Here is an 11,963-nt window from a genome sequence, read left to right on the forward strand (position 1 = left end):
CGACACCGTGAGGAAAAGATCCGAGCGGGCTACGGAGACGGGATCTCCAGTGGCCACGCGGGTCCCTCCACCCACAGAGGGACCTGCAAACCTCTCGCAAAAGATCCGTCGCGCTGCAGACGAGGAGCCCAGCCCGGACCTGCGGCAGCTGGGGCTCTGAGAGGTACAGATCCGAGCAGGCTTTAGGGACGGGATCTCCAGCGGCAGCACAAGCCGCCCCACCCACAGGTGACGAGGGTCGGTGAGAGAGTCTCTTTGGCGGGTCGAGAGGGGAGTGGGGTGCCGCCATGGCTCGGGCCCCCCCGGGAGATAGAAGCTGAGAGGCGGCTGCAGACAGGGGCTCCCCAAGCAGGCGGGAGCCTGGATCCATTGTGGAAGGTCTGTGCATAAACCCCCTGAGGGAACAGAGCCTGAGAGGCGGCCCTGCCCCGACCTGACCATCTGAACTTAATTCTTACACTGAATAGCAGCCCTGCCCCCGCCAAAAGCCCTAAGGCGGGAAGAAGCATTTAAATCCCAGTCCCCAAACGCTGGCTGGGAGGATCAGGAGGTGAGGTGGGTGTGAGGAGAATATTCAGAGGTCAAGCCACTGGCTGGGGAGAATGCCCAGAAAAGGGAAAAGAAATAAAACTATTGAAGGGTACTTTCTCGGAGAAAAGACACTTCCTCCCTTCCTTTCTGATGAGGAAGAACAATGCTTACCATCAGGCAAAGACACAGAAATCAAGGATTCTGTGCCCCAGCCCACCCAATGGGCTCAGGCCATGGAAGAGCTCAAAAAGAATTTTGAAAATCAAGTTAGAGAGGTGGAGGAAAAACTGGGAAGAGAAATGAGAGGGATGAAAGAAAAGCATGAAAAGCAGATCAGCTCCCTGCTAAAGGAGAACCAAAAAAATGTTGAAGAAATTAACACCTTGAAAACTAGCCTAACTCAATTGGCAAAAGAGGTTCAAAAAGCCAATGAGGAGAAGAATGCTTTCAAAAGCAGAATTAGCCAAATGGAAAAGGAGATTCAAAAGCTCACTGAAGAAAATAGATCTTTCAAAACTGGAATGGTACAGATGGACGCTAAGGACTTTATGAGAAAGACAGATATCACAGAACATAGCGAGAAGATTCGAAAAATGGAAGATAATGTGAAATATCTTATTGGAAAAACGACTGACCTGGAAAATAGAATCAGGAGAGACAATGTAAAAATTCTGGGACTACCTGAAAACCATGATCAAAAGAAGAGCCTAGACATCATCTTCCATGAAATTATCAAGGAAAACTGCCCTGAGATTCTAGAACCAGAGGGCAAAATAAATATTCAAGGAATCCGTAGAACACCGCATGAAAGAGATCCAAAAAGAGAAACTCCTAGGAACATTGTGGCCAAATTCCAGAATTCCCAGGTGAAAGAGAAAATATTGCAAGCAGCTAGAAAGAAACAATTCAAGTATTGTGGATATAAACGTTGACTGAAATCTTCCAGTTTATATGGCAAGAGGAGGTTATCCCCCAGGAGTTCTAGGATGCCTCCACTGTCCATCTCTATAAAGGAAAGGGAAATACATTGTCCTGGGACAGAAGAGTCTTTCTCAGTCACTGCTAATAAGATTCTAACCAGAGTCCTCCTTAAGAGGACCTTCACCTAGAAGATGGTCATCTACACAAGAACCAGTGTGGTTTCAGAAAGAGTCAAGGAACAGTTAATATGGTGTTTGCTGCCTAACAACTCCCGGAGAAATGCCAGTAGCAAAACAGAGATCTGTACACAATTGTCGTTGATCTGGATTTGCGGAAGGACATGGCAAAATTTGGTTGTCTGGAGAAGTTCAGTGTTGTCACACAGGTTCTGTATGAAAGCCAATGTTCTCACGCTTTCCCAGTCACCAGTGCAGCAAAGCAGAGCTGTATGCTTGCACCTGTGCTTTTTAGCATGAGATTTTCAGCTATGTTATCAGATGCCTTCAATGGAGATGAAAATGGCATCAAGGTCAGCTACCACACTGACAGTAAATTACTGAACTTGAAAAAACTACAAACTAAGACTAAAGTAAAGGGGGAGTTGGTGCTCAGCTTTTGTTCACAGATGATTATGCACTCAGTGCAGCCTCTGAGGGTAAGATGCAACAGAGTATGAATTGATTCTCTGTCACCTGTGCTCATTTTGGCCTGACAGTCAACACCAAGAAAACAGAGGTTCTCCATCAGCCAACACCACACAAACGTATGTGGAACTATTGATTATAGCAAATGGGGAAATTTTGAATGCTATGGATAAGTTCACTTACCTTGGCATATACTTTCCAGGTAATGAGGCTGTCACACACATTTCTAGAGCTAGTTCAGTGTTTGGGAGGTATAGAAGTAAGCAATCCAGCATACACAGGAGGGCCTGCTGCACTTAGATCTGCTTTTCTAAAGGAAAGCAGCTTTTGAGGGGTCAACAATCATTTTAATCAAACACATATACCAACAGAGAAAATACAAGCAGAATCAATAGACAAGGTTTCCAACTGTCTGACCATAGGCAAGAAATACATCACAGATCAACAGACAGCTCCAACTGTCTGACCATTACATACATACATAGTTACTGGAGAGAGATGTACCAACATCTAGGTTTTGAAAGGGGTGGGGGCTTATTAGCAGCTTCCCAGAGTCTCATCTGGCCTAATCACACAAACTGCCTCTTAATGAGTGAGCCCCAAAGCAAAACCTCACCTCAGAGTGCAGAGAGAGAAACAGAGACAGAGACAGAGACAGACACACAGACAGACAGACAGACAGACCTAGTGCTTCAGTGCCTAATTACCAAAAGATGTGAAACCCTTCAAGCAAATATGCCTCCCCTAATCAAGCTCCAACTGAATATAAAAGGGCAGGGAAGATTTTTAACCCCCATTACAGGAGGCTCCAAAACAAAGTGTGGGAAAGAGGTATTAGATTGCCTACCAAAGTGAAGATCTACAGAGCCATTGTGCTGACCTCATTGTGAAACCTGACAGTACACCAGCACCATGGCAGGAAACTGAATCACTTCAATTTGAGTTGCTTTAGGAAAATTCTGAAGATCATATGAAAGATAAGGAACCAGACACTGAGGTCCTTTCTCCAGCTGAACTTCCAAACATTCATCTCTACTGTAGGGTGCAACTGCAATAGGGATAGGTTGGCTAAGTTGTTTGAATGCCAACAAACATTTGCTGAAAGATTATTTTATGGAGAACTCACACAAGGCCAGTGCTAACACAGAGGTCAGAAGAAGCCATACAAGGACACTTGTAGATCTCTGAAGAAATTTGAAATCAGTTGTAAGACATGGGAGACATTGGCACAGAAAAACCCAGCATGGTGTGTTTGCATCAAAGAAGGCACTGTGCTCTTTGAACAAAGCAGAATTGCAATGGCTCCAAAGAAATGCAAGATGTTCAAATTTAAGGACACTTCTACTCCAAATATGAACTATTTGTGTCCGACCTGTGGTAGAAACTTGTGAGCTTGTATTGGTCTGATCACACTGTCAGACACACTGTGCCTTGACCCCAACGTAGTGATGTCACTTTGGTCCTCTTGGAGCAGGAAGGACAACAACTAACATAATATATTTAGCAATTTAGGTCCGTAGCTGTCCCTGTTGTCTGTATTTCCTTTCTGTATTGGGTACTTTTAAACATGCTTTGTTGATGCTCTTATCACCTGTCTTTTGGCCTCACTATCATTTAACCCACTCTCTTCTTAAAGGTCTGCCTGCTTCAAGGCTCCATTTAGATGCCAAGGTGATATTTCCTAAAACACAGATACAACTGGCTCACCTCCCTACTTCAAGAAACTCTAGTGGCTCCCTATTGCCTCCAGGACTAAATTATAAAATCCTCTGGCATTCAAAGTCTTTAACAACCTAGCGTCCACCTTTTCTAGTCTTTTTTTACACCTTAGTCCCCAACATAAACTCTTCAATCCAGTGATTCCAGCCTATGGCTCTTCAACAAACAAGACTCTATCTCTCTCCACAGGCATTTTCTTTGGCTGTCCCCCATGCCTGGAAAGCTCCCCTCCCCATATACACTTCCTGGCTTCCTTCAGATTCTAACTAAAATCTCCCCCCCCCCACTTTTTTTTTTAATGGTAAGTCTTTCTTAATGCTTCTTAATTCTAGTGCCTTCCCTTTTAAAATCATTTCCTTTATTTCCTGTATGTAGCTTGTTTGTAGGTGAACTCTTTGAAGGAATGGACTAGACTGTCTTTTGCCTCTTTTTTAATCCTTTGTTTCATTTAGCTCAGTGCCTGACACACAGGAGGCAATTAATAATGTTTATTGACTGTACTGATTGGTTTACTCCATGCTAAGCACTGTGTTAAGTTCTAGGGACAGAAAAAAAGACAAAAACAATCTCTGCTCCCAAGGAATGCACATTTTAATGTAGGAGACCCCATCCAACTAACTAAGTAGATAAAAGATATATACAGAATAGGTAAGAGTAATTTGAAAAGAGAAAGTGCTAGCAACTGTTGGGAGGGGGGACTTTTGCAGCTGCAGAGAGTGGAATTTAACTGAGTCTTAAAGGAAGCTAGGGAAACCTAGCATCCTTCATCTCTAGTCCATCAACTCTCTGTCAAGGGATAAGAGACTGAAAACTTGTCAAAAGGTTCACTTTACATTTTGACCTGAAGGCTAAAATGCAGTGGGAAGCAAGGAAGAATGCAAGTGTCAACAATTTCTGACATATATACTCTTTCCTTTGACTTCAATCAAAAGCTGTTTGATTGACTGGTTAATTGACTTTGTTACAAAATGCATCCTTGGAACCCTTTTCCACAACTCCTTTCAGCAATAAGCAGGTGCAATTTAGTAGGCAGTTTGAGTTCACAGAGGGTTAGAGATAGAAGAAAATTTAGATAAAAAAAACCCAGATATAGAGAAATTAGCAAGAATGGTAAGTTTTTAGGAAAAGATTTGTTTTGGATCTGTTGAGTTTGAGATGTTTATAAGACATCCAGTGGAAGATATTTAATAGGTGATGTAGGACTGTAATTCCTAAGAAAGACTAGGGCTCAAGAGCTGTATAAATCTGAGCCATCTGCATAGAGATGATAACTGAGCCCATTTGACCTGATGAGCTCACGGAGAGGATGGCTGTAGGAGAAAAAGAGAGGAGATTCTAGACAAAGTTTTCGAATCAGGGCATATTTAGGAGGAAGGAAATAGATTATTTTCTGGCAAAATAGACTGAGGGATGGCCAAACAGGTAGGAGAAACAAGAGAGAATCATGCCACAAAAACTCAGTGTGATGAGAGTATCCAGTGTCAACAATGGCAAATGCTTCATAGAGGTCAAGAAAGATGAAAGGATTGAATAAAATCCAGTGGGTATGAGTAAATTACTTGAATGGATGAAGAAAGTATTAAATTGTGGGGAAGCATACAAAAGCAGAGACCATCTTTGCCCCCAAAGAGCTCATATTCTGATGGAAGAAACAACACAATATAGGAGGTTTTAGGTGCAAGTCAAATAGAAAGGTCCTGTGGTGCTTAAGATACAGGAACAAAGAAAAAAGTAAGTTATCTTCTTTAATGTCAGTTTCACTAATAAAATCCTCTTTCTGATGTTTAGCCATTTAAGAGTGTCAAGCACTTAAGTGTCAAGGGATTTCTTTTCTGGGTCTTCAGTAGTTGTGATTGATGCTAAGAGGTAGAGGTTTCAGCTTTTGAAAATGGCAGTTAAAAGATCATTGGTAACTTTGGAGAAAGCAGGTTCAGTTGAGTGATGAGGTAAGAAGCCAGAGTGAAAGTTGTTGAGAAGTAAGAGCTTTTTCTTTTTTCTTTTTTTTTGCTGAGACTTTTTTTTAAAATTTATTTATTTAACTTTTAACATTCATTTTCACAAAATTTTGGGTTCCAAATTTTCTCCCCCCTTGTCCCCTCCCCCCACCCCAAAACACTGAGCATTCCAATTGCCCCCATCACCAATCTGCTCTCTCCTCTATCATCCCTCTCTGCCCTTGTCTCCATCCTCTCCTCTGTCCTGTAGGGCCAAATAACTTTCTATACCCCTTTACCTGTATTTCTTATTTCCTAGTGACAACAGTAGTACTCGACAGTTGTTCCTAAAACTTTGAGTTCCAACTTCTTTTCCTCCCTCCCTCCTCACCCCCTCCTTTTGGAAGGCAAGCAATTCAATATAGGCCAAATCTGTGTAGTTTTGCAAATGACTTCCATAATAGTTGTATTGTATAAGACTAACTATATTTCCCTCCATCCTATCCTGCTCTCAATTACTTCTATTCTTTCTTTTGATCCTGTCCCTTCCCATGTGTCAACCTCAAATTGCTCACTCCTCCCCATGCCCTCCCTTCCATCATCCCCCCCACCCTGCTTATCCCCTTATCCCCCACTTTCCTGAATTGTAAGATAGGTTTTCATACCAAAATGAGTGTGCATTTTATTCCTTCCTTTAGTGGAATGTGATGAGAGTAAACTTCATGTTTTCTCTCACCTCCCCTCTTTATCCCTCCTCTAATAAGTCTTTTGTTTGCCTCTTTTATGAGAGATAATTTGCCCCATTCCATTTCTCCCTTTCTCCTCCCATATATTTCTCTCTCACTGCTTGATTTCATTTCTTTAAGATATGATCCCATCCTCTTCAATTCACTCTGTGCACTCTGTCTCTATGTGTGTGTGTGTGTGCGTGTGCATGTGTGTGTGTGTAATCCCACCCAGTACCCAGATACTGAATAGTTTCAAGAGTTACAAATATTGTCTTTCCATATAGGAATGTAAACAGTTCAACTTTTATAAGTCCCTTATGACTTCTCTTTGCTGTTTACCTTTTCATGCTTCTCTTCATTCTTGTGTTTGAAAGTCAAATTTTCTTTTCAGCTCTGGTCTTTTCATCAAGAATGCTGGAAAGTCCTCTATTTCATTGAAATACCAATTTTTCCCCTGAAGTATTATACTCAGTTTTGCTGGGTAGGTGATTCTTGGTTTTAGTCCTAGTTCCTTTGACTTCTGGAATATCCTGTTCCATGCCCTTCGATCCCTTAATGTAGAAGCTGCTAGATCTTGTGTTATCCTGATTGTATTTCCACAATACTTGAATTGTTTCTTTCAAGCTGCTTGCAATATTTTCTCCTTGATCTGGGAACTCTGGAATTTGGCCACACTGTTCCTAGGAGTTTCTCTTTTTGGATCTCTTTCAGGTGGTGTTCTGTGGATTCCTTGATTAGTTATTTTGCCCTCTGGTTCTAGAATCTAAGGGCAGTTTTCCTTGATAATTTCATGAAAGATGATGTCTAGGCTCTTTTTTTGACCATGGTTTTCAGGTAGTCCCATAATTTTTAAATTGTCTCTCCTGGATCTATTTTCCAGGTCAGTTGTTTTTTCCAATGAGATATTTCACACTGTCTTCCATTTTTTCATTCTTTTGGTTTTGTTTTGTGATTTCTTGGTTTCTCATAAAGTCATTAGCCTCCATCTGTTCCATTCTAATTTTGAAATAACTATTTTCTTCAGTGAGCTTTTGAATCTCCTTTTCCATTTGGCTAATTCTGCTTTTGAAAGCATTCTTCTCCTCACTGGCTTTTTGAACCTCTTTTGCCAATTGAGTTAGCCTATTTTTCAGGGTGTTATTTTCTTCAGCATTTTTTGGGTCTCCTTTAGCAGGGTGTTTACTTGTTTTTCATGTTTTGCTTGCATGTCTCTCATTGCTTTTCCCAGTTTTTCCTCCACCTCTTTAACTTGATTTTCAAAATCCTTTTTGAGCTCTTCCATGGCCTGAGCCCATTGGGTGGGCTGAGATACAGAAGCCTCAAGTGCCATGTCTTTCCCTGATGGTAAGCATTGTTCTTCCTCATCAGAAAGGAAGGGAGGAAATACCTGTTCACCAAGAAAGTAACCTTCTATAGTCTTATTTTTTTTCCCTTTTCTGGGCATTTTCCCAGCCAGTGACTTGCCTTCTGAATATCCTCTTCACACCCACTTCGCCTCCAGATCCTCCCAGCCAGCGCTTGGGGTCTGAGATTCAGATGCTGCTTCCCAGCCTCAGGGCTTCGGCAGGGGCAGGGCTGCTATTCAGTGTGAGATCAAGTTCAGCTGCTCAGGTGGGGGCAGGGCTGCCTCACAGGCTCAGTTCCCTCAGGGGGTTTATGCAGAGACCTTCAACAATGGATCCAGGCTCCTGCCTGCTTGGGGAGCCCTGGTCTGCTCCCACCTCCGCTGCTGCCTCCCGAGGGGGCCTGAGTTATGGGGGCACCCCACACCTCTCTCGACCTGCCAAAGAGACCCTTTCACTGACCCTTGTCACCCGTGGGTGGAGAGACCCACGTGGCTGCTGGAGATTCCGTCCCTGAAGCCTGCTTGAATCCGCTCCTCTCGGTGCCACGCGGCCACGGCAGGGCTGGGCTCGGCTCAGGGTCCGCAGCTCGAAGGACCTTTCGCGAGAGGTTTTCTGGCTCTCTGGAACAGAAATCTCATCCGCTTCATTGTTCTGTGGCTTCTGCTGCTTCATAATTTGTTGGCAGTTCTTTTTTACAGATATTTTATGGGCTGTGGGTTCGGAGCTAGCGTATGTGTATCCTTCTACTCCGCCATCTTGGCTCTGCCCCCCCAGTAAGAGCTTTTTCTAAGAAAGTCTGAAGATTAGCCAAAGAGAGGGTATAGTTATAGGGGCAATTTGCTTGAGGAGATGTGAAACTGTGGAATCAAGGCTACAAGTTGGGGAGTGGCCATGGCAAGAAGCCCCACCTCTTTTTCAGCAGAGACTAAAGAACAGAGAAAATGGGAGAAGGGCATTTGTAGCAAAACTTGCCTCTCTTCTCAGTAAAGTATGAGATGAAGTATCCTGCTGTGGAATAAGGAGGACATGGTAAGGAAGGAATAAGAAGATAGGGGAAGGGTTGGAATAGCTACTGTGGGGATTGAGAAAGTCAGTTTGGAGAGAATAAAAGGATTGCCTTGAGATGCTGAAGTCTGAGTCAAGAATAGATAATATATTTTTGTGATGAACCCATATTGCAGGATTTTGTGACTTTCTGCAGCACAACTAGGTACCATGAATAAAAACTGAGGAATTAAATCCAGGGTTAGGGGTTTGTAAGGAATGAGCAAAACAGAACAAGGGATTTGAAGTCAGAAGACAGTATGAAGCTGTCCTGGTAAATTGTAGGGTCAAAATTGGTAAGGGAGGAAAATGAATAGTTGCAAACACCTTTGGTGAGTATTCCTTCACTTTTTATGGCTTGCTTGATATTTATAATCATGAAATCATCAACTTCTGTTACATATTTCAGTGAATTTTGTAAGATGCTTTTAAATGAAGTCATGGAAAGAAGTTTGTTGGAGAAGAGTCTTTAATGTAACATTGTGTTCTATGAAATCAAGTGCAGACACATCCACTACAAAAACATAGTTTACGAGATCCCTCTGTTAAGTGTTTTTATTTCGTCGATCTGAGGACAGAATTAGTTCAAAGTAGATAGGTTCTTAATGAAATAGCATAATCAGAAAAGTTGTAATTGAATACCCTGCACTGCACCCCTCCCCAAACTAAAGAAAACAAACTAAAACTATACATACTGTTAATGAGCAGGGTGAAAAGATGCAGAGGGATTGTGTAAGAGGGTCTTACTTTTGATTCTTGTGGTGGCTACCAGGCATGTAGTCTCAGCTGAGTGTTGCTCTTGACATCTGTATTGGCATGCTCTGCTCTTCTCCATTGGTCTTGTGGTAACTGGTGGGCATAATAACCTCAGCTAAGGACTGTCTGCGTCTCCACTGAGTATTACTCTCTACCATCAAGTTCTAGATTCATCTCTTCAGGGTCACCCAAATCATCTCAGCTCCAGGATATGATGGCTACAACTAGGTTAGTGCATGTTAATAGGTTATGTGAACTTTATTTAATGTATGTCTTTTCATTGTAGTTTTTTTTTTTCTAATTTGGAACTTGTTTTCACCTCTGCTAAGTTGATCATCTGACTATAATGAGACAGCACGTTCAGAAATGAACACTATGTTGGTAGTCATTAGAAAATAGCCTAAAGAACTTTAAAGTACTGAGTTCACAAAAAACTTCAGCAGGTCAGTGAACCCAGGAACATCAATGACCTGAAAGGAAAACTTCTTGGAGGCATTTGACAAAAAAAAAAAAAATTAATTTAGAGACTATAAAAAATTTAGAGACTTTAAAAAAATCCTCTCTAATTTTAGCAGTATATAAGAATTCTATCTTAAACATAGGTTCACCTGTGTTCTTCAATGTCATACAAGATGCACTGTATAAAGCCAAAATTAAATGATTCTCTGTTGATGGTGGTTTCCTTCCAAATATTTGTTTGAAAATAACATTAATTGTATCAAGCCCTGAAACACTACAAAGTTATCAGTCAATTCAAAACAATACAAAAAAGTGGTCTATCCATCCATATTAGAAAAACAAAGTGATGTAAAACATATTGTCTAGGCTATAAAATATATCTAAGCAGGTAGCTCATTAAATTAGGACAGAAATATGTATATACTTCAGATAGGAATTGCATTTGGATAATGGCCACTGAATTGAGTAGAGAGTGAGCTGGAGAAAATTTCAATTGTTGCAAATTGCTTGCTACTATAATAACCCATATCTTTTAACATTCTCTTGGTGAAAAATTGAAGAATCATAGAAATGAAATGATAAATAACTCACAGAGCAATGGGAAGATGTAAGGTCCATCTCAGAACAATGGAAAGATGCAAGGTCTAAACCCATGGAGCAATGGAAAGGGGCAGGGTCTATACAAGTAGAGTGCCTCATTGTTCAGTCGTATCCAACTCTTCCTGGCCCCATTTGGGGTTTTCTTGACAGAGAAACTGGAGTGCTTTGCTATTTTCTTCTCCAGCTCATTTTCTAGATGAGGAGAAACTGAGGCAAACAGAGTTGAAGGACTTGCCCTGAGTCACACAGTTAATAAATGTCTAGGGCCAAATTTGAACTCAGGAAGTTGTCTTCCTAACTCCACTGGCATGATATCCACTGTCCCACCTAAGCAGATTTTAGTGCATTACCAAATATTACCTACTGTTGAGAAATGCCCTTAAATATATGTATATATATACATATACATATAAATGCCTAGAAATGGAAGTAGACTTTCATGTAGTTAAAATGAGAGACAAGAAATGGATGGATAAGTATCACATTGTTTCCCTTGAGATATTAAAAGAATGAGAGGAAGGAATAAAATGCATTGAATAAATCTATATAGGATTTAGAGGAAAAAATGGACAATTATGACAAAGAATGTCAAAATTATTGAGGGGCTATAATTTTCATTGTGAAATATCCACCAATGCTGACTCAGGATAATTTTAGTCTCTTTTACTCAAGGAAGGAAATAGAAGGTAGACAGGGCAGCCAAGGACTTAAGGTCCAGTTTCAGGTCTATTTGTTCTTTGTTTTGTCAGGAGAGGGAGGCCCAGAAGAGTGAGAACTTTCTAATAGCTTTTATAGCCACAGTCACTGAATTACAGCACCAACAAAGAGCACTTGTCTTTTAGCAAGGGGCTAGAGCACAGTTCTCATTGGAAGCAGTCAGAACTCATTCTGAGGTCCCTAGACAGTGCTCTAGTTCCACTCTCACTAGAACGGTTTAAAGTAAGTAGATTTGAAATGTGGAAACAGTAACTAGTGAACCCTGCTCAGAAGTGCTACAGATTTGCAGAGGATCATATATTGCTGAGTGCTGAGATAAAAAGGGAAAGCTATGGAGATGTGGGACTTGGGTTAGAGAATGAAGGAGTAGAATTCTAGGAGGTGAAGGACTGAAGATATTCTTGGTAAGAAGAATAGTTTGAAGACAAAAAGAGAAGATTATATAAAGAACCACAGCCAAACTAGTTTGAATCATAGTAATTCTATAGAAAAATTAGTAGGAGATATAGTTGCAGTGCAAGAGGGTAAGGTATGGAAGTCCTTGGATGCCAAGATAAGGAATTA

This window comes from Notamacropus eugenii, chromosome 4 (genome assembly GCF_028372415.1).
Source record: "Notamacropus eugenii isolate mMacEug1 chromosome 4, mMacEug1.pri_v2, whole genome shotgun sequence".
Taxonomy (NCBI): Eukaryota; Metazoa; Chordata; class Mammalia; order Diprotodontia; family Macropodidae; genus Notamacropus; species Notamacropus eugenii.